We start from the raw sequence: 24,454 nt of genomic DNA on the forward strand, positions 1-24,454 counted from the left end.
TGGGAAGATACCCAGCAGGGGAAGAGCTGGGTCAAATGGGACCTCTAATCCTAGTTTTTTGAGGTATCTCCATATTGATTTCCACAGTGTTTGCTCCAGTCTGCACTCCCACCAACAATGGAGAAGGGTTCTTTTCTCCTCACAACCCCGCCAGCAATTGTTATTAGTTGATTTCTTGATAGCAGCCATTCTTTCTGGGGTGAGATGGAATCTCAGTGTTGTTTTCATCTGCATCTCTCGAATATGCCAGTGATGTTGAACAGTTTTTTCATATGTTTATTTGCTGCTTTTACTTCATCTGAGAAATGTCTATTCATTTCAGATGCCCATTTGAGATTGGGTCTTTATATTTGGGAGGTCGATAGATAAGAGGATGTACATTGAGGTGATATTCTAGAGTGAAATAAATAGGACAGACATGTGTAAATACCAAATAGCTTCTCTGGTGTGAGAAACTGAAAGTGTAAATATTTATATTTGGGGGAGTCTGCTTTTTTTAAATTCTTTATATGTTCTAGGTAGTTTGCAAAACCTGAATTTTAGAGATTGGATTTCATCAAAAATAAATTTCCTGCTTTTCAAACCACACCAAATTTAGAAACAAGCAATCCAAAGACTGGGAAAATATATTTGGGACACATATATCTATCTGAAAAGGTTCTGTAAACAGAAATGTATGCATAATTGAAATGCAAACAACTAAATTTTTTAAAGTACAAAAAAATTAAAAGAAAAAGAATGCCCAATAAATCAGTGCTCAATATGAGAAAAAATGCACATTAAATTCACAATATTCACATTGTATATAATGGATAAAATTTAAAAGGTAAAAAATCCAATGTTGGAGAGGATATACAGCAACTAAATTCTTATAGTGGTTGAAATGTAAAATGGCACTTTAAAGATCTACATGACAGTTTCTTTAAAAATTAAATTTACCCTGCAAACAAAGTGTCTTAATCACTTTTTGTCACTGAGACACAATACTCAACAACCACAACTTAAAGGAGAGATTTCAACCAAGAAAGTGAAAGACCTCTACAAAGAAAACTATAGTACTCTGAAGAAGATTGAAGAGGACATCAGAAAATGGAAAGATGTCCCCTGCTCCTGGATAAGCAGAACCAGTATTGTCCAATTGGCCATATTTTCAAAACTTTTATGCAGAATCAATGCAATCCCAATCAAAATGCCAACAGCATACTTTATAGGTTTAGACAAAACAATCCTAAAATTTATATCGAGCCAGAAGAGACCCAGAGCAACAAACTTAATTTTGGGCAATAAGAGCAAAGCAGGCAGCATACCAATATCTGACTTCAAGCTATACTGCAAAGTCCTAATGATGAAAACAGCCTGGTACTGTAACAAAAACAGACTCATAGATCAATGGAATAGAAGTGAGGATACAAAAATCAGACACATTCAACTATTTTATTTTTGAAAAAGGGCCCAAAAACATATGTTGGAGGAGAGATGACTTATTCAACAAAGTGTTACTGGGAAAACTGGTTATCTACTTGCAGAAGAATGATACTTGGTCCTTATTTCTCACAATATACTAAGTTAAAGTCAAAAGAGATCAAAGGCCTAAACATTAAAACAGATATGTAAAATCTTCTGGAAGATAAAATAGGCAAAACACTGGAAGACATAGGTATAGGAAAAGATTTCCTAAACAGAACCTCAAATACACAAGAAATAGCGGTAAGAAGCAACAGATAGGAGTATATCAGAATAAAAAGCTTCTCTACAGCAAAAATATCAATCAGTAGAGTGAAGGTCTCACAACCCAAAGAATGGTTAAAAAATTTTTTGTCACCTACTACTCAGACAGGATTAATAGGACTAATATCTAGAATATATAAAAAGACACAAAAAATTAAACCACCTAAAATGAAAGACCCAATCAAGAAATGAAATGGACAAGAGAAATGAACAGACATTTCACAGCAGAAGAAATGCAAATTATCAGAAAATATATGAAAAAATTTCAACATCTCCTGCCATTAGGGAAATGTAAATTAAAACAACACTAAGTATTTTACTCTGGAAAGAATGGCAATTGTTAGGAAATCAAAGAATAACAAAGGCTGTCATGGCTGTGATGAAAAAAGAAACCCTCCTACATAACCAGTAAGAATGTAAACTAGTACAACCATTATGGAAATCAACGTGGAGATTTATCAAAGAACTGAAATGAGAAATTCCAAACAGCCCAGCTATCCCACTGCTAGGCGTCTTCCCCAAAGAGCTTGAGTCATCATACTACAGAGATACATGAATTCCAATGTTTAGAGCGCACAATTTGTACTATCTAACTCCTGGAAGTAGCCTGTATACCCAGCAACAGACGACTGGATAAAGAAAATGTGATATCTATATATATAATGATACTACTAACTTGGCTGTAAAGGATGACACATTTGAGACATTTGTAGGAAAATGGACGTACCTGGAAAATATAATATCGAGTGAAATAAACTAGACACATAAGCTTAAATACCATATGGTACCTCTCATTTGAGTGAGGCAAAGTACAAACAAAGAAAAAGGTAAAGTATAGATAGAAAGGGACAAAAAGACAGACCTCTTGCAAAAGGGAAGTGGTCCAAGGGAATAAGGGTAAGGGTTGAGGAGGAAGGGAGGGAGAAATAAGAATAAAGATATGCCATGTACAGGAACCTAATGACACCAATCAATGTAAACTGTCATATATGAACTAATTCCAAAGGGGACTCTACAGGAAAAGCTTGGCATTGCTTAAGTAATCTTGATTTGTTTTTATGCATTTTAATATTTTCTACAGAAGTTTATCAATGTAAATATTTTGTTTTAAAATGGAACCGGTTTACTTAAACATTTTCAGAGGTCCAGCCTAAAATGATCATTATCAAACTATGCTTTCATCTATTTAAACATCTTTGCCACCCATGTATTCATTCTTTTAGAGGATTTCTGTGGATGAGGAAATTCTGTACACCGTTCTACAACGTGCCTGAGAAACCACAGAGACATATTACTTGTTATACAATATATCCATGCTCAATAAACACCTGCTGAATGAATACATAAACAAATGCTGTGATCATATTTCATGTTGTCCCAGATCCAACTATCATTCAAAATATTGATTTTTAAGATCATAGCTTTAGGGTCAGTTCCATAGTCAGAGTTCTAGACTCTGGCTTTTTTTTTTTTTTTTTTTTTTTTTTTTTTTTTTACAGGTTTCTTAATTTTTCTAAGTCCCAGTTTCATCCGTTGGAAAATGGAAATAAAACTATTTGTGCCTAATGTAATGATATTAAAAATAAACTGCACAGGCTGGGGATTTAGCTCAGTGGGTCCACTGCCCACCTTGAAAGCACAAGGACCCGAGTTCGATCCCTGGTACCAAAAAAAGAAAAAATCCCTCAAAAATAAACTACACAAACCATTTTTTTACAAACGACCTGTAAAAATCAAATATTTGTACCTGTTATTTGTAGGGTGCTTTCCATTACTGTTTTATTATTATTATTATATAGGTAAGAGCTTAAACTCTGAAGCAAGCCATCTTGACTTGATTTTTCACATCTATAAGTTGTTAGTGATAACAAAAGCTATTTTGTGGGTTTATGAGAATCAAAGAAATTAATAGATGATGTGCCAGGTATAACAATGAGAGTTAATAACAATGTTCACATTGGTGGTAGTGTTATATCCAATGAGTAAATGTGATTTCAATCTGGTATGGGTTTGAATCCAGGTTCAATCTTTTAGATACTTTGTGATCTTAAGTAAGTTTGTTAACCATTTTGTGCCTCTGTCTTTTTAATCTGCAAAGAGACAGTAATAATAGTGCCATTACATAAAGTTACAGTTAGGGTAAAAACAGAGAACATATGCAAAACACTTGGGTTGGAGACTCACATGCCTAAATGTGCTATGAATGTTAGCCACTGTTGTTTCGGTGTAGTTATCTTAATCATTATCATCCTCTCTATCAAAGGAATCCATATTTATACTCTAAAAATATTAGATAAAACTTCTTTCTAGAATGAGCACCCAGGGAAGATTCTCAGTAGCACTCCTTTACTTCACAAACTAAATAGTTCACTGTTTCACATTCTAATTCTCTGAGCTTTTCTTTTATTTTCCTGTCCATCTAGATAGTTCAAAACCTCCTACTATCAAAGGCAACCCTTCCTCATTAGCTCCGGAGGCCATTTTCTCATTTATTCCTTTAAAACTAAAAATATAATAACTGCAAATCTGCTCCCATGAAGATCAAAATAGTTTAGTCCTGTTCCTGCAATTGTCAACAGCAAATTAGATATCCTTGGCTAACTCTTCATTTTTTGGAACTGTGCAAACTTTTTTCTCACAAAGTATGTCACAAGCTAACTGGCAAACTCAGATGCACCTAAGCTTCCATGTAAAAAGCAAACTAAGGGCTCTGAGCAAACCCTCGACACTGTTTGCAATCCTCACCATTAAAACTCCAAAGAACTATGTCAAGCGTGTAGGTTTAGTTGATCTGCAGCATCGCCAGCCAAAGCTGGCCACGAGGAATCTCTGCCCCTTTAGCACTCTGCCCAAAGTGTGAGCATCCTTCTGTAGTCACCGAGAAAAATGTAATAAAAGCTACAGGAGATGCTAAGATCATCTGGTTCGATACCTCATTGTGGAAGAACAAAAAATGAACGTGAAAGATGTTGAATAACTTAGTCAAGATCATACAGTTATCTGGGGAAAATTAATAGTCATATACTATTACTAGTGATAACAGCAGTAAGAGTAAACACATACCCAAAACGCTTTATACCACCCAGAAGGCCCCTTCAGACATATTATGCTATTTGATCTTCATGGCATCCACATTTCACATATAAGGACAGAGCCTCAGCCATTTCAAATGACTTGATCAAGGTAACACAGCAGAACATTCAGCAGAACAAAGATCAGAAACCAGTTTTCTCCACATTCTCATCCTGTGTTTCTACTTTCTTAACTGTATTATCAAGCTGTGTAACAGGGGAAAAGTTAGTTTTCAAGTGTGTGGCTTTGTTATTTGGGTTCTACGAGGAAGAATTTAGTACATTTCCCATGTATTTTTCTAGTATTTTAGAAACAAAGGATCTTTGAGCCTTTATCTACTCCAACCTCCTGTGTCAAAGCAGGGTTACACATAAATCATATAGGACAGACCAGATATCTATTTAAAGATACGATATTTTTTAATTCAAAGAAAAGTGGTTTCAGCCAACTTTATCTATCATCTATAAATATTTACGTGTATGAAGAGATACATACACATATGCACATGCTTTTTATTTATTTATTTTTTTATTTATTTATTTTATTTATTTATTTATTTTTATTTGCCAGCACTCAGTATTGAACCCAGGGCCTAACACACACTGTATGTATTTTACCAGTTCACTACATCCACAGCCCCAAAATATATTCTTAACATTAACTGGATTGGCGAGCCTCTTGTGATTACTTAGTTCTTAATGGAATTAATAGAAAACTAGGATTTCTTTTCTATTTTAATTCAGAATTAATTTGCTAGTCTACCAGTTGTGCCTGTGTTTAAATATCGTTGTGTATTTTATTTAAAATATCAAAAATAATTGGTAGTTCAAATATTTATAAAGGGGCCTGATTAATTTAATCCCATCAGAAAAACTCATCTCCCAGGCTAGATAGTGATTAGTCCAAAATAGGCATGGAATGCCATCTGGGCCAACAAGAGAGCAGGGGATGATGTTTAGTGCTTCTGGGAAAGGAGAGATATTTTCACTTCTTGCTAGATAGGAGTGAAAAAAAAGCACATTACCCTAGAAGATGCTCAAAGCTATTTTAAGTCTGCCAGCTTTGGGCTGAAGGCAATATTAGCAGTTAGGGGAAAGAACAAAACAAAACAAAACAAAAAAAAAACAGATGTTTAGTAAGATAGTTGATCTGCATTGTATAAAATTTTGTTTAAAATAGATTCTATTTATTTATTTTTAATTTATTTGACCCAGTAAATGCCCTTAAAATTTTTGCTATTCTGATACTGAGTTCCAGTATGCGGTACATGCTGCATGAGTCTCTACATGTGCCTGTGTGCTAGTCCTGTCATGGAGCAGAGAAATGAAGTTGCCATTGGAGTCCATGATTGAGTGACCAGTGCTTTGGTCCTTTGACAAGAAAGCATATCTTGGTTCCTTGCACATGACTGTGCAAACCACTTACATCATGAACCAGGAAGCAGAGTGAGACAGGAAGACCCCAGAGCCCCCACAATCCCTTTTAAAGCTACCACCCCTCCGCCCAACAACTTAAGAACCTCTTATTAGGCCTTACTTCCTAAAGTTGTGCAGCACTTTCCAAAAGTGCCACCCTGGAGTACAAACCTTAACCACATGAAGCTTTATAGGACACTACCCATGTTCAGATTCTACCAATCAGGAAACAAAAACCGGACCCCTCCATGATCTACCACTGATGCCTAAGGATGAGATGACCTCTAATTTGAGTAGCTGCTGCTTCACTTCAGTGGACAGACCACGGTCAATCACAGACGGCCTCTTTAGAGAAGCGCCCCCTCCCTAACAAAGAGCTTCTGGCTCCAGCTCCTCCCACACTGAAGCCTTAGCCATAAATAGGGAAATTATGATGTTCAGAGTGGTTGGCTGACTATTCCTACATTACAAATAAATAGCCATAATTTCAGAGGGTAGAGCAACTTTAAAGACCAACCTCTGGGCCACTTAACTAGCTTCATGTCATATTCTAAGTGCTTTTCTCCTTTCTTGAGATATCAGCAACCCAAGTAACCATTCTTATCTGGATGGGCATGGCCAGAAAGATGCTATGTTCCATTACCTGCTGCTGCTATTTCCCTCTATTCCCAGCCTTTGTTAGACAGAGTAGCATGACCCACACTCTGGAAAACCCAGGCTTTGCTTTGACCTCAGCTAGCTTTTGCTAGCTTTACCTGGCTCTCCTGTTGACTTCTTATCACTCCCTGCCATAATGCCAGCTCTTGGAAAAGTTTATTCAGCAATAAATCTGAAGAGTTGGCCCCATATTGTGACTATGATTATACAAGTAAATATAGTATCTGAGTTTTATATCCTTCTCTGTTTAAAATTCTATAAGCCTTGATTCACCCATGTAGTACTCACCTTCCCCAAACTAACTGTGACCCTTAGATGGTAACTCCATTTACAACTTTCTACGGAGAACAGACCTGTGCCACATTCTCAGTTTATTTAACTTGCTGCATTTTCCTATCTACAATGCCCCCTTCCACAATGAATAAAGCTTACAACTTCATGATGCTTTTATATTACATACAATAGAAAAATAGCATGTCCTAACAATGACCTCCAGGAAATCCTTTGCATAAGCTGTGGTATGGGATCTTCATTTAATAGGAATGCCTGGATGGAGGTTTCCAGAAAGTCCAGCTCTCCTATAAATGCATACACACCACAGAGCCTCAGAGAAGAGGGATTTTACACACACTTTCATCAGTGTTTTTGTCTTCCAAACAGGGAATGTTTTTTCTCCCTTAAGATCCCTCTTGTATTCTGCTTACAAACAGAGCTCGAGCAATAATGGAAAGAAAGTCTAGGTTAATGGAGATTTCATGAGGTCTTTTAATGCTTGGCTCATTAGAAGGACTTAAGCCCACAGCCAGTAGAACTAGGAATTTGATTTTCTCCTTCACATTATTTCATATCAAATCCCATTGTGAGGAAATCAGGGAAACCCCAGCCCCTTTATACCTACCTGTGAGTTAGCTTAGTACCCTTATTAATGGCACTATTTTGCCTCTTATTTGCCTCGACAGTGTCCAACCTTATTTCTATAGTATACAAAAAAGAGTCACAACTGATATTCGATGCATTCCCAAACACTGAAGATGTAGCCCAGTTTAATATTTAACTGTAGCCACAAGGGTTATCTATTTCATAAATGATCATGTCCAGTTAGAAACGTGTTTTATTTTAGAAAAATTTTTTTCTAATTTGGGGTATCAATCAGGCTATTACCTAGCAGTTCAGAAGATCCATAGCTATTTTTCTATCGCAAAGAAGCAGAATAAATGTCAGCTATAAATACATTTATAATTTAAGGCATTGGCAAGGAAAGATATATGAATACAGATGTATGCAACTTGTGATGGTATATTCCAATGATGTTCCATCCTAATGAACCCATCATAAATTGAAAATATCATTAGTCAAAAACACATGTAATATACCCAGCCTACCCCTAACCTACTGAGTGTAATAGCTTAGCAACGCAATAGATTGCAGAGTATCAGTTGTTTACCCCATGATTGTCTGACTGACTGGGAGCTGCAACAGTCTGCAACAGCACATTATGACAAAGTATTGTACCACATATCAAAACTCAAAACATAGTTTCTACTCAGTGTGTATCACTTTTTTGTTACTAGAGGTTAAACCCAGGGCCTTTGCACTGAACTATGTTCTCAGTCCCTGTTGTACTTTTTTATTTTGAGACAGGGTCTCACTAAGAGGCTAAATTGCCCAGGCTGGGATAGAACTTGCAGTCTTCCTGCCCCAGCCATCCAGAGCTGAGATTACAGGTCTGTACCACCATGCCTGGCATGTGTATTGCTTTTTTACCATCATAAATCATAAAGCCCCCAATCCTAAATTGGACCATTGTAAGTCAGGGACCATCTGTAATTGATATTAGTATGTGAACAACAATTCTGAATGAATCATGAATTCTCCCTATCACTTTGAGGCTATAACTCAAAGCAATGTGGCTTCTAAGCAAAGAATCAATCAATTGATAAGAAACTCTTCTTTCCCTTCTTTCTATAATTCTCTTGCAAATAACCATTGAGGGTGTTTTTGTAAAGCTCAGTAATCAGGATGAATTCTTAGGAGAAGTAGCTTATATTATTAAAGTATTAATTGATAGTTCCCATAATATTTCCAATAATAAATAGCATCTCATGCCCCACATGCACAGATACCCATAAATGGCCACTCAAATTCCAAAAGATGCCACAAGACTGACGTATTAGAAATTTTAGTGTCAAAGTTAAGGTTAAAGTGAAGAATGGCAAATCACGGTCGCTACGTTCAGTGTGAAATAACTGAGATTACATGAAGGAACTAGGGTGATCTAGAGTGGGTGAGACGAGTTTTCCAACCTCAGAGAGCATGGAAAGCTTAACACAGAAGCTATGTTCTGTATAGACAATCTATCACATCTGTTACTGCTTTCTTCCACAGACTACGGAGCACTACCGGAAAGTTCTCAGGAGAAGAGTGACAAAATGAGATCTGAAGGAAGATATACCGAGAAAGGTGGTGGAGAAGAAGTGAGTGCCGGAACGTGTGAGACTCTGGCAGCTTTGTTCAGAGTTGCTCAAGTGATACTCTGCACACAAGTCCTTCAGGGCCTGGGGGAGATGGAGATGCGAAGCTTGATTTGTCCTGGGGACAGGGGCTCACTGAAGACGGTTTCCTAAATTAGTGAAAAAGAGAGAACAGTACAAAGGCTTCACACCTTTTCAGTACCAGGGACCAGTTTGCTGAAAGACAATTTTTCTCACAGACCAACTGCAGAACAGGTTTGAGAGGCTCAGGCTGATTCAAACACATTACATTTATTCTGTACTTTATTTATATTATTATTTCATTTTTGTATATAGTGAAATAACTATACAATTCACCATAACGGGAATCAGCGAGATCCTTTAACTCGTCTGCCTACAACTAGATGGTCTCTTATGGGAGTGGTGGTATATAGTGACACACAAAGTGTGTGGCTTGTGTCCAATCTGTTCTGTTTTGGGTCCAAGCTAATCTTGTTTTGGTTGCTGTCACTGCAGAAAACCCTGCTTCACAAAGACCAGCTGTTGGAAGTGGAAGGAGGCTTTTCGGTCCTTTTGTGTCAGTCTCAAGACACTCCACATTGACTTTAATCCAAAATGTATGGAGATTTAAAGTTGCCTCAAACATTGAAGGCCCCATGCATTCACCGTCTCAAGCAGTTGATCTTCTTCTATCACAGACAAAGTCAATTCACCGGGCTTATTCATAAATGGGTCGTAAATTCACTCCTTCCCAGTTCAGGGGTCTTTTGTAGTTGGAAAGTAACGTTCAAACTTTTTTGAAAGCTGAGATAGGTGACCAAGCACCAGCTGAGAGGAAGATGGTCTTAGTTCAGTCTCTTTCAACATCCCTGCTAATGATTGAAATACATCAAAAATGCCAGTGTGCACCCATTGCCCCTGTAATTCCCATTTGGCTTTGAATACAGCTGCTTTATCTGCTGACTTCAATACTGTTGTCATTCTCTCCTGTAGTGACAGATGGAGTTTGTTGAGCAGGTTGAAAATGTCACATGAGTAAACAAGTTTTGCAAATCATGCTGTGTCACCAAAGTGTGCTGCCAGAGGAGACTGTGTTTCTTTTCTTTTAAATTTTTTATTCATATATGTTTGTAGTACATGATGATCACATTCCTCATGGGAAGTTGGTATATGTATGTAAAAATCCTAATTCTTTTTAATCCTTTTCCCCTCCCCTCCTTCATCTTGGTCCCTTTCTCATTTGCAAAAGATCTATTTCCTATTAATTATCTTACCTTTTTGCTCCTTGTTTAGCTTTTGGGCTTCTCATATAAGAGAAACCGTGCAATATTTAAGTGTGTGCATCTGATTTACTTCATTTAACATTATGGTCATAAGGCGCATCCATTTTCCTACAAATGACTCGTTTATCCTTCTTTATGCTAGAGTAGTACACCATTGTCTAAAAATACATTTTCCTGATCCATTCATCCATTGGTGGACATAAAGAACACTCCCACAATTTAGCTTTTGTGAATAATACTGCTATAAACATGAGACCATCTGCTCTAGATCATGCATTACATTTTGAACGGCAAGCATCTGAGTGAATTACCCAGGACTACACAGTGCCAAGGGAAAAACAGGGAGAGGGCTTGGCTGAGAAGTACAGAGCAGTAAAAATGACAGGACTCGTTCACTGAGTAGGGAAAGAGGAAATAGTCATGCTGATTCTAAGGATTTGGGGCTTGGACAATTAGGAGGATTGTGGTGCTGTGAACTGAGTCCTCTGGAAATAATGCTCATACAGAGGAAACACAAGACCTTTAACCATATTTATTTCTTATAAGTTACAGAAATACTCTGATGTATGGTTGATCTGTTTTAAGCCCTATTTGCCCATTCAAGCAGAGTTTGTTGTAAACGCAGGCTGACTGCTTTTCAACTATCTGGTCTTGCTATTTAGCACATGGGCCTCTACATCACAGGAAGCAGCTTGAGACTGGGATCCATTCCTCTTCAATTAGTGGGTTTTGGCTGCTTTGATTTTATTGCATGTTGTTAATGATTTGTCCCTAAACAAACTAAAAATATGCATTAGGGAGATTAACAGGCACGGAACTCCAAAGAACCTAAAAGTACTTCAGTGCAGTGTGAGAATTATAAAATGAGTTCTTTCCCCAGTAAGAAGGAAACTATGGCAAACAGGTGTTTTAAGATTCCCGAAGTAACAGTCCAGAGAGGGCCCTGAGACCTTGCCACCATTTTCACTGCTGTGTGAATTTGGCTCTCACTCTGAAAGAGGGTGTGTGATAAAGAGCTCGGGAGAGGTCTTGGCCTCTGAGGATGCACCAGAGTCATTATTACAGGTAAAGCAGCAAGTGTGGTTACCAAACAGCATCTATGGAGATGGACTGTTGGGAATGGCTGTGCAATTTCTTTCCTCTTCTCAGATTCTTAGTGAAGCAAGACCACATGAGACTGCATCCCTTGTCCATGCTGTGTGTGTGTGCGTGCGTGCGTGTGTGTGTGTGTGTGTCTGGAGAAGAGGGAGGTGGTAAGGAGAGAAGAGGTGTGTGGGGGTTCGCCTGGTATTGTACTTCTGTGAACTGGTTTTCTTAATGCATATGGAGATAGTGTTCAGAGCAGTTCATGGCTTCCCCAGGAAACCATTCTAAGTGGGCCACGTGCCCAATGGTTTCTATCCCAGTTAAGTAAATAAATGAAATATGCTAATTAGCACCCTATTAGCTCACAGCAGGGAGTAATCCATGGCATTTTGATTGGAAAGAATTCTGTCATCCAAAAGGCTGGTCTGTAACAGAACGCAAACTGGCCCAATTTCCTCCTTCCCTTCCTTGTGGCAGTTGTCCAAATGTCTGAGAAGCAGGCCTCGCAACTGTGTGCAATTCTGAGGGTGTCACCGTGCTCCGTGAAAGGCCTTGCTGGCCTCTACTGAAGTTGGGACCGTGCCACACACTGAGCACGGTCTGTGCAATTCAGAAATGTGGGCCAGAGCGCAAAGGCACCACGCAGGTTGGGAAGGAATTCTGACGGGGGAACTCTTTTATTTTGAGACTGTCCCCCTTTATCCCCTCACCTCCCAGTCTACAATCCACAATATACTTCTTTAATTCACACATGCAGGCACAGAGCAGTTCTGCGAAAGCAGCCTTCTCCTGAAAGTGGTAGGAATTTGGCATTTTAGTGGGGAAGGGCAAGCTCATCTAGGTTCACCTCTTTCTATTTTTATTGTTTCAGCCGCTCCCATTCCTTATTCCTGTTTCAAGGCCTAGATTCATGTCGGGCCTCTCCTCCAGTACTGTGCCGAAGGAAAAGATCTGGGGGCATTACGTACACAAGAATAGTATCTTTCCAGTTTCTCTTTTAAAACATCTACTTTCCAAGAGCTTTGGGGTTAAAGGGAGTAGGCATCACGATACATCTGTCAGTTGCTACAGACTTTGTCAGAAATCCCCATGAGAGTGGCCCTTATGCAATGAAATTTGTTATCTTGTGGACAAGCTGATAAAACATTCTCTGCTCTTTCTTCCAAAAGTTATAAGGATCACCTATAACTACTACACATTTAATAAAAGCAATGGAGAGGGAATATTTTGTCATCTCAGTGTGACACAGGTAAGTTTCAAGCAGATTCCCTTACTCGAGTTAGATTCTCCCTTCACATGATGATCTACAAAAGCCAGACACTGCATACTGATGGGAATGCTACACTGAAAACACATTTCTCTGCTTATTCTTCTGTTTCTTCTTTAACAAAAAAACTGATTAAAATTAAAGTTAAATTCTATGAAAGTATATTAACAGAATGTATTGGTTAGATGTATGTTGCACCTTTTTACTATTCTAAGTTTTTCGTTTACCTGTGAAGAGAATCTATTTATCTTGATTAGGTATAAATTCAAAGCTAATGCTGGATACCAGCTGTTGCATCCACAGCATTTTAGAATTCAACTTGAAATGAAGTCTTTAAGAAAGCAAGCTCCAGAAAAACCTCATATTTGTGTCTTATTCACAACCATTACCCAACTACACTGATTGCACTACCTGAAGAAATCGTTAGACACCATATGATACCAACGTCTACTTAAACTGTTTTTTATTCTGTATTGGAAAATAAAGTATGTTACCTAACTGATGCAAATGTCAAGTGGAAAACAAAACAACAACAACAACAAAAAAAAATCCCTGAAAGCCATCTGTGAATTATCATATGGGCTTCTGGAACCCAACATCTTGGTTCTATATGGTAGGCAGGGGGAAAAGAAAGAAAAGGAAGAAAATGAGAGCCTGTCTTTAAATTTGAAGCAAGAAATAATTTTCTCCAATCCAAAGAACTTCAAAGAAGGAAGGTGTTTATGAGAATGAAGCAGTCAGCAGGACCCCATAAAGGCCTGACCCAGGATTGATCCCAAGAGCAGTCGCAAAAGTCAGCCAAGACTCAGACTCTGCTAATGGAAAAATGTGTTCCTGAACCTGTTTTCCACAAATCTAGGTGCATCCCAGGAGCTATATGGGCTTTGTAGTTTTGGCAAATCTACCTATCTTGCACTGGGAAACAGCTCAGGGAACCATTTAGAGAGAAAAGATACAAGAAGTCCCGCCGTGGAAGCAGCCACTGATGTTACTAGGCAAGTGTGAGCCTTGAAAGGCCTTCCTTTGTCTCCCCACCACGCCATAACTTCCAGTCCAGCTGGCAAACTAGAACTTAGCTGTTTAGTAAAAGGCTTCTTGTCCATCTTACATTAATCAGAAGCCGTATATCTGCCTTAAATATGCAGGTTGATATGAACTGACTGCATTATGTGGATAGAGGAATGTGACCTAAATGATTTTACATATTTCGGAGTTGCTGGGAAACATTTTTTCTTAAAATTCATATGCTCCAAATATGTGTCTTACTTTGAGCCTGGATTTCTAAAGGGAAAATGCACAGCCTGGTAGTGGAAACGAAAGACAGAAATAAACTCGCTATTGACACTTTAAATTAGATGTGGTTGCAAAGCCACTTAAGATGACAATTTCCCACAGCAGCTCCTATCGATGGATTACAAGCAAACATTGCTGCTACCAGGTGATTCTGCCTGCTAATTACTTGGAAAGACTCAGGTACTCAACAACTGTCCTGAACATTTCTTGAGTTTGAGGACCCTATTGGCGGGTGGGGGCGGGGCAGGCGGGACTTTAAAAAGCCACACAGTGAAGTTGACAGTCAGAAGCTGTTGAAATTCTATCAAAAATATTCTTGCAGCATAATGAAGCTTTCAGGCAGTCAATCTCCCCAGACGTTTGCTTTTGCCAATAGTTACAGCAATAAGGAAAACTTTATTAGTGGTGTGGCAATTTTTTTTAGTGCTGACTATAAAATCACCCACTGAGCTGTTTGCAGGCTCTGGCAAGTGGCAAGTGCACAGTGAATTTCAGATAAGAGAAGGCTTTGGACTGCAGCCCTAAAGTGATACTTGGGAAGAGCATGCATGTCTTTTTGGATGAAAGAGAGAAGACAGTGTGGGAGAAGGAAGCAAGCAAGAATGCCAAGAAACAGATGAAGAAATGCTGAGACAAGCAAAGGGTTTTCTTGATTTTTCTCTACCCCAGTGGGACAGCATTCAGTGAGGGTCTAGGCTTCTCCAGATATCAGGGATGGTGAGAGCGCTGACCATGAGGGAAGGGACCCAGAAGCACTCTCGTACATGCGGGAGCAGTGCTTGTGGGAGGTATACCTGAGGCAGTCAGAGGGCGAGGGACTTCCCGGGAGTCACACAAGCCATTTTTCAAGGTAAGAGTGAGTAGTTTCTTCACTCAGTTGACATTGGCTGAGTGCTCACTATGTGTTAGACACTGAAAATGTGAGGCCACTATTTGTAATTCAACCACAAAGCTAGAGAGGAATGAATTCATGACAAGAAAAATGAAGTTTTCTGCCTCCAGGAAGCTTCCACTCCTAGTAATAACTATCATTATATTGTTCCTTGTAGTTAGAGAAAGGCTGTTTAAAACTTTTTCTTCTCTACATCCCTTATAAAGTGAGAATTATCCTATAAAATTTAAGGAGAATAAGTCATAACCATGCTCAAGGTCACCCAACTAGTAAGTAACACCACCATATCTTCAGCGGCTACCCAGACTGGCACACTTGTGAGTTATGAGCAAAACTCAGCTGAAACAGTGCCTGAAGTCTCTGAGACCCCACTTAGTGGGCTGTCCACACTCCAAAGACAGGCTCAGCAGCTACAGCAAAGGTTCACAAAGAGCCACCAAAGTCCACTTGAAGCTGCAAAGTCATTCATTAACTGAAGTGTAAATGGGGAAGTTTAAAATCTGAGTATCTGAGTTTCAGAAAGCATGGATTTGCCATTTTCAAGAGCATTTTTTAACTAGTTCACATCTGCCTATACATATTGCATTTCTAGCTGATAAAAGCTTTTTTTGTCAATTACATTTATCACACTATGTATGACAAAAAAATGCCACCAAAAACATAACTTATGAAGAATAGGAAAATGACAAGAAAAATATGGTACCTCTCTAAAAATAGTATTTTGTAGTCATTAAAAGTAATTTCCAATAGTTTCATGGTGTAGTAATTGGCTGCTCTTCTATACTGCTTACTGCGTGCCATAAAGTCATTTTACACATATTACCTGGTTTAATCTTCAAAGAAGCCCCATGTGCTATTATGATGTTTACTTTACATATGAGAAAAACTAAGCACTAAAGAAGTGACATATCCAAAAATCACACTGAAAAGGACAGATTCAAATGCAGGTCTTCCTGGTTTGCGTTCTCCCTTCTATGTGTTAACAAGACCTGAGTCTGCTCAGCTTACAATATCAGAAGAGGTCAGGCACATTCAGAGTTGCATGGCCGTAGACTAGGTTCTCAGTCACTCTATTTTGTCACTTCTCAAAACATTAAGAACATTTAGGAGACAAATGCATGCATCTTTGATTGGACCAACAGAGCAAAAGCATCTCTGCAGCAGAGGGGACAAAATGGAAGTAAAAAAAAAAAATCATAAAGATACTAATGATTTTTATTAGGTACCAGTTGCTGTATGACCAAATCACTCTTAAAATGTAGTAGTTTGAAACAACAAGCATTTATTATCTCATAATCTCTGAAGGTCAGGAATCTGGAAATGACTCACAGAGTGCTTGCAGGGAGGCCTCTCATGAGGCTGCAGTCAAACTGCTGGTCAGGGCTATGGTCAGGGGAAGGCTGGTGTGTAGCCACAAGAGCCGATCTGTGAAGGCCTACACATATGATGGGGAAGGAGGCCTCAGCACCTTTCTCACAGGAAACACCAATTCCTTGCCACATGGGCCAAGTGTATTTATAAAATGGCAGCTGGCTTGCTCCCAAGCAAGTGATCTAAGAGCAAAGAGGAAGCCTCAAAGCTTTCTGTGACCTAGGCTGGGGCATCACACACTTTCATTCCACCACACTGCCTTTGGCCTGCCACTTCACTAAGTACAGTTCTCACTCAAGGGAAGGAGAATTCATTCTCCCATTTTGAAAAAATTTTAAGAGAATCTGTGGATATGTTCTAAAGCCATCTGAATATTCATATTAAAAATTATGGCAACAGGGGTATTTTTGTTTATTAATCCATTTTCTGGGTTGTATTTATTTTGATAATAAAACTTGAAAAGACAAATTCAGAGTAATGAATTTCTCTGTAATTCAATGAATTCAGTAAGCTTTCAAAAAAGATTACCTCCAAAGGTCAAATTCGGCTCTACCAACTACTCCTCTGATCTTTACTATATCCTCTGAAAATGACAGTTTATACTGAAGTGTTTGAATGGGAAGAATATTTCAAGGGGAAGAGCTAAAGCACAGAGACATTCTTGTCTACCTATTAGCACGGGTAGGCCTCTCCATCAATAGAGCTCCTCTTAGAATTGTCTGAAGTTGAACAAAATCTTGGCCACCTTTACTTTTTCTCAGTTCTTAAATGAAATGGCCATATGAAATCTGTTGGCATAGACTTTGTCAATCTATTTTCTAGGGCAGTGTCTATTGCAATGTCTCTTAATGCCTTCTGTGGCATGTTCCAGTGGGGAATCTCTTCCAGAATGCACTACCATAAGGAAAATGCTCCTTCAAAGACAGGGTGTTTACTAATCTCCAAGTTACAACATTTGGCATTTCCTTCTTTATCCTGGTTGTAAGAAAATTCAAAGTAATATAGTCTTTTGCAGTTAGTGTAGGTAATTTAAATGAACCTCCATTTATATTATAACCTTTTTTTGAAGTCCTTTATTCAAAACCTTGAAAGTCCCGTTTTTTTAAGAAAAGGACATAAAAACAAGACCTGTAATTGCAGTCTTTATCATAAGATCATAAGCTAAACCTGGAAAGATCTTTATATAAGTAGTTAGATATCCAGTGAAAGAACTTTTTTTTCATTAAATTTATTGGTACATTTTAGGTATACAGTACAGTTACATTTATCATTGGGATCTTGTACCTTTACATGACAGATATTGGTTCTCATTTTTCCCCATAACCCTACCCTACCTTCACCCCCACAACCCTTCCCTATTTACAAAGACTTTTTTCCATTTTTTTCCTCTTCTCATATTTTCCTTTTCCCTTCTTTCCTTTTCCCTAGCCTTCCCACTTCCCCTACCACTTTAGATGTTTTCTTCCCATTTCACATTATCAATTATACAATTTGAACCATATTTACACTTTTAGATTTTCACACCAGAGAAACTATTCAGTATTCTGCATGTGTGTCCTATTTATTTCACTTAAGAGTATGGCCTCAATGTGCATTTATTACCTATAAATGTCTCTAGTTTCTTGTTCTTTATGGCTGACTAGTACTCCATTTTATTTAAAAAACAAACAAACAAACAAAAATTCTTTATCCAGTCTCCAGTTGATGAGCAATTGGGCTGTTTCCAAGTTTTAGCTGTTACAAACTGTGCCACATATATCACTGTGGTATGAGTCTTTCATTTCTTTTGGGAAGATACCCAGCAGAGGAATAGCTGGTCAAATGGGACCTTTAGTCCTAGTTGTCTGAGGTATCTCTCTACTGATTTCCACAGTGGTTGCATCAGTCTGCACTCCCACCAACAATGAAGTATTCCTTTCTTCCCACAACCCTGCCAGCATTTGTTGTTGGTTGATTTCTTGATAGCAGCCATTCTTTCTAGGGTGAGGTAGAATCTTGGTGTTGTTTTCATCTGCATCTCTCAAATGATCAGTGATGTTGAACATTTTTTCATATATTTATTTACTGAATTTACTTCTTTGTCTGAGAACTTTCTGTTCATTTCAGAAGTCCATTTTTGAATCAGGACTTTTGGGGTGTCTATTTTTTTTTTAGTTCTTTGTGTATTCTAAATAGTAAACCTTGGTCTGAGGAAGAGCTGGTAAAACTTTTTTCCACATTGTAGGTTGTCTCTTAGTTCTGTTGGTGGTTTCTTTTGCAGTGTGGAAGCTTTTTAATAAGATGAGATCCCAGTTGTTGATTCTTTCTGCTAGTTCCCATGCTACTGAGGATTTGTCCATAAAGTCTTTTCCTATGCCAATATCTTTGAGAATTCTATTTAACTTATCTTCTGGCAAGTTTAGTGTTTCTGTTTTAATACTTAGATCTTTAATCCACTTGGACTTTAGTTTAGTGTATAGTGAAAGATAGGTGTCTAGTTTAAATGTTTGGCAGGTTGAAATCCAGTTTTTCCAACACAATTTATTGAAGGGGCTATCTTTCCTCCACTGAGGGTGGTTAGCTCCTTTATCAAAGATGGGGTAGATGAGTACATCTGGAATTGTTTCTGCATCATCTAATCTATTCCACTGATCCTTGGGTCTGTTTCTTTGCCAGTAACATGCTGTATTTATTAGTGGCTTTGTAGTATAGTTTCAAGTTGGGGATTGTGATACCCCCTGCCATGTCTCTGTTACCTAGAAATGCTTTTGCTATTCTAGGTCTCTTCTGGTTCCAAACGAATTTTTGGATTGTTTTCTCTAATTCTGTGAAATATACTTTTGGGATTTCAATCGGGATTGCACTGAATCTGCATAGCAGTTTTGGAACTATGGTAATTTTCACTATGTTGGTTCATCCTACCCAGGAACAAGGGATGTCTTTCCATTTTCTTATATCCTCTTCAGTCTATTTTTTTCAGGGTGTTGTAGTTTTCAGTGTAGAGGTCTTTTGCTTCCTTTGTTAGACTAATTCCTAGAATTTTCAATATTTCAGATGTTATTGTGAAAGGAATTGTTTCCCTAATTTCTCTCTCAGTGAGCCTGTTATTTGTGTACGAGAAGGTTATTGATTTTTGACTGTTGACCTTGTATCCAGCTACTCTACTGAATCTGTCAATTAAGTCTATAAGTCTTTTGGAAGAGGTTTTTTTTGGGTCTTCTATGTAGAGTATCATATCATCAGCAAATGATGACAGTTTAACTTTTTCCCTTCCTGTCTTTATTGCTTTTATTTCTTTCCCTTATCTAATTTCTGTGGCTAATGTTTCCAAAATCATATTGAACAGTAGTGGTGATAGGGACATCCTTGTCTTGTTCCTGATTTTAGGGTAAAGGTTTTTAGATTTGGGCCATTTAGTATGATGTTGGCTGTTGGTTTTTCATAGATAGACTTTATCATGTCAAGATAAAGACCATCTATTCTAATTTTCTGTAGGGTTTTTATCATGAATAGGAGTTCAATTTTGTTGAATGCTTTTTCTGCATCTATCGAGATGATCATATGGTTTTTGTCCTTGATTCTGTTAATATAGTGCATTACATTTATTGATTTATGTATGTTGAACCATCCTTGCATTCCTGAGATAAATCCAACTTGGTCAGGTTGTATGATCTTCTTGATGACTCTCTGTATTTTTTTTGCCAGTATCATACTGAGGATTTTTGCATCAAGGAAATTTGTTCATCAAGGAAATTGGCCTGTAGTTTTGTTTTTTGGTAGGGTCTTTCCCTGGTTTGGGAATCTAAGTAACACTTGCTTCCAGGAATGAATTTGGAAGTATTGCTTCATTGAAAAGTTTAAAGGTAGGGGCAATAGCTCTTCTCTAAATGTCTTGTAGAATTCAGCAGTGAAGCCATCAGGACCTGACCTTTTTTTCATTGGTAAACTTTGAATTATGTTTTCAATTTCACTGATTGTAATTGAGGTGTTTAGAATGTTTATATCTTCTTCATTCAACTTTGGTAATTCATATGTGCCTAGAAAACTGTCCATTTCTTCTGCGTTTTCCATTTTATTGTAGTACAGGTTCTCAAAGTAGGTATTAATCTTCTGGATTTCTGCTAGATCTGTTATTACTTCACATTTTTTGTTCCTAATTGCATGGATTTGAGCCTTTTCTTTCCTTTTTTGGTAAAGTTGACTAAGGGTTTATTGATTTTTATTCTTTCAAAAACCAACTCTTTGATTCTTTGATTTTTTTGTATCATTATCTTAGTCTCCATTGCATTGATTTCTGCTCTGATCTTTATAATTTCTTCCCTTGTATGAGCTTTAGGTTTTTCTTGCTCTTCTTTTTCTAGGAGCTTAAGATTCAGTATTAGGTTGTATATTCAAACTTGCTCTGTTTTCCTAGTGTGGGCATTCACTGCTATGAATTTCCCTCATAGAACTTTCATTGTATCCCATACATTCTTGTATATTGTATAGGCATTGCCATACATTTGTAAAAACTGTCTAATTTATTTTTTTAATTTCCTCTGTGACCCATTGGTTATTCAGGAGAGTGTTATTCAATTTCCATGTGTTTGTGAAGTTCTTGCAGATTCTTATGCTATTGATCTCCAGTTTAATTGTACTATGGTCTGACAATATACATAGGATAACTTCTATTCCTTTGTATTTATTTAAATATATTCTATGAGCTAGTATGTGGTCAGTTTTGGAGAATGGCCCATGTACAGCTGAAAAGAATGTATATTCTGATTTTTATGGGTTGGAACATTCTAGATGTCTATTAAGTCCATTTTTTCAAAAGCTTGGTTCAGTTCTAGTATTTCCTTGTTGATTTTTTGTCTAGATGATCTGTCTATGTGTGACAGTGGGGTATTGAGGTCCCCATTACAATTACAGTAGTGCTTATTTGGTTTTTCATGTCCATTAATTGTATTTTGGAGGAATTAGTATTTGGTGCATATATATTTATGATTATCATCTCTTCCTCTTGGATTGTTCCCTTTTCAAGGATGTAGTGGTTGTCTTTGTCTCTCTTAATTAGTTTTCATTTGAAATTTACTTTGTCTGAAAATAGGATATCTATCTCTGCTTTTTTCTGGGTTCCTGTCACATGAAGATCTGTTTTATATCCTTTTACTTTCAGTCTATGAGTTTCTGTTTGAACTAGGTGCCTTTCTTATACACAGCATATTGTTGGATTTCACTTCTTCATCCATTCTGCCAGTCTATTTCTTTTGATTGGTGAATTGAGGCCACTGACATTGATGGCTATAACTGATATGTATTGACTTATCATTGTCATGTTATTGTCCTGTTCTTGGCTCTTTTTAATTTTTCCCCCCTCTCCTTTTAGTTTCTTACCTTGCCTATTTGATTTGCTCTGTTGGGCCTCATGGTGTTGTGACATTCATTGTCTTTTTCTAGGATATTATTTAGAATTGTTTGTAGTGCTGGTTTGGTATTCATGAAGTTCTTCAGGTGTTCTTTGTCATGGAAGTATCTTATTTCCCCATCAATTTTGAAAGAGAGTTTTGCAGGATACACCAGTCTAGGTTAGGAAGTTATTTTCTTTTAGGTCTTGAAATACTTCACTCCAGGCTGTCCTTAACCTGAGGGTTTTTGCTGAAAAATCTGTTGTGATTCTGATGGGTTTTCTTTTGTATGTAATTTGTTTCTTTTCTCTAACTGCTTGCAGTATTTTGTTCTTCTGCTGGGTTTCCAGGATTTTGACTATTATATGTTTAGATGTAGATTTTTTTTAATCATGGCTAGTTGGAGTCCTATCTGCCTCATGTATCTGTATCAAGTTCTTTTGCTCTGTTTGGGTAATTTTCTGTCATTAATTCTGTGAACAGTTTTTTTTTTATGTCATTTGTACTTTCTCCCGCTTTTTCATGGACTCCTAAGCAGTCTTGTATTATTCTTCTTTGTGTCATCTAGAAGCTATTGGATTGATTTCTCATGGTCCATTACTATTTTTAAGAGATCTCTCTTTTCATGGGCACTTGCTGCCATCCTGTCTTTTATATCTGATATTCAATCTTCAGATTGGCTCAGTCTGCTGTGTATTCTTTCAATAGAATTTTTAATCTCCTGGATATCTGTTTGCATCTGTTTCATGGATTCCATTTCTTTCCTATCTTGGGCATTCATGGCTTCTATCATGGTCATTAACTCATCTATTTTTTATCTGTTTCTGTTCTAGAGTCTCTAATCATGTCTTTCAATCTGTTCACCATCTCTCTAGTTATCTGGGAGATTATTTCTGTTTTGAATTTTTCTAGAGCCTTATTCATCTGTTTTGTTACTTCCTGTGCTATCAGCTCAGGGTGTCTAAATTACTGGTTTTCAGACTTTTCCACCTCGTTTTCCTAAGAATTTGCCTTTGGTAAGCTGGAAGTCTGTGTTTCTGCCTTGCTTAAATTTCTTCTCATTTCTATTTTTGTTGTTGGCACTGTTGTTTGTTTAATTCCTGGCTTAATACTTCAATCTTTCTGATATAGCTTGTCTTTAGGTTTTGAGTCTATAATGACTCTGAGGCAATCTCACTTTCATTATACCAGGAAGGACAACTGATTAGATCAATCAGAACACCTTAGCCCAAATGATACAATCAGCAACACAATAGCATCAAGCACAGCTTAGAAAATGATGATTTGTGGTAGTTATTAATCTATTACCTTTAACCATGTGAATTAAATAAAAATTGAGGACCAACCCAAAATATATTTATAGTGAATAAACTCTTCAATATAACAACTTTACCCTTCAGGATGGGGACTTAGAAGGAGGTGGGGAAAGAGGGATCTATAGGTAGAAAGATAGGGAAAGGTTAGAAGTGAGGCAAGAGAACACAGAAAGATCATGAAAGTCTAGGAAACTGTTGAAGACAAGAGGAAAAGACAGAATGAAAGAACAGAGACAAGAACAGAGCAACACCATAGCAATAGGGAAGCTAGAAACTGTATTCACTTTCCTTTGAAACTAATGACAACTGAAAGAAGGAAAAAGAGAGAAGAAAAGAGAAAGTAAGAGGAAATACAAATTAGGACAGGAACAGGAACAAAAAGAGAGATGAAGAACAATGTGGTAGAGTGAGAGAGTGAAAGAAAAAGAAAAGGAAGAAAGAAAAAAAGAAAAATTTGAAAAAAGTAGAAAAGAGGAAAAGAAAAAAATAATTTTAAAAATAAAAATGAAGGGCCTCCATCAGGGTATGTCTCTTCTGTCACAATAGACAATGTGGGTAGTAATGTGCAGATCTAAGTTAATTACCCTCAGCAAGCCAGCAGCAGACCCTGAGATTCAGGCTGATTTCTAGCTGTAAGACTTTGGTTGAGCTCCCTGACTTCCCACAGGGTTGAACTCTGCAAGGTTCTACTGCACATTCCAGCTGCCCTTCCCACGAAGATAGTCCAGGTTTGGATGGGAAATGGTGATCCCTCCATCTTCCAACTACAGTGGTCTGGTGTGCCTTTATTGCAAAGATTCTCTCCACTTTTCCAGTGGGCTTCAATTTTCAAGGAGCCTGAGAAAGGCATTCTTTCTGTTGTTCACGTCTGCTCTATCTTCTGGAGCTCAGGACAAAGGCCTTTAGGACCCCCTGTGCTTCTGCAGAGTGGATCCAGTACCAGTGCAGGCTGGAGGCCCGAAGCTGGAAAGGGGGGTGCTGAGGTAGTGTTGCAGGTGCCTGTGTGACTCTGCTTGCACTGCGTGGAGGCCCAGGGGGTAGCAACTCAGCTCCACAAGACTCCATTCCTCCCTGTTCCACTCAGACTACTCAGAGGCCCCTGAAAAAACTTTTAATTTTCCTTTTAAGCAAGAAAAATGCAATCAGTCAGTGGTTGACAGATTTCAGTTTTTCTAGATAGAGACCCTCGGGATATCTTTTCAGAAGCAGGGGACTATTCTGTAATCAGGAAAATTTA

The sequence above is a fragment of the Fukomys damarensis genome, unplaced genomic scaffold (assembly GCF_012274545.1).
Source record: "Fukomys damarensis isolate Sample0158 unplaced genomic scaffold, DMR_v1.0_HiC HiC_scaffold_33, whole genome shotgun sequence".
In the NCBI taxonomy this organism is placed as follows: domain Eukaryota; kingdom Metazoa; phylum Chordata; class Mammalia; order Rodentia; family Bathyergidae; genus Fukomys; species Fukomys damarensis.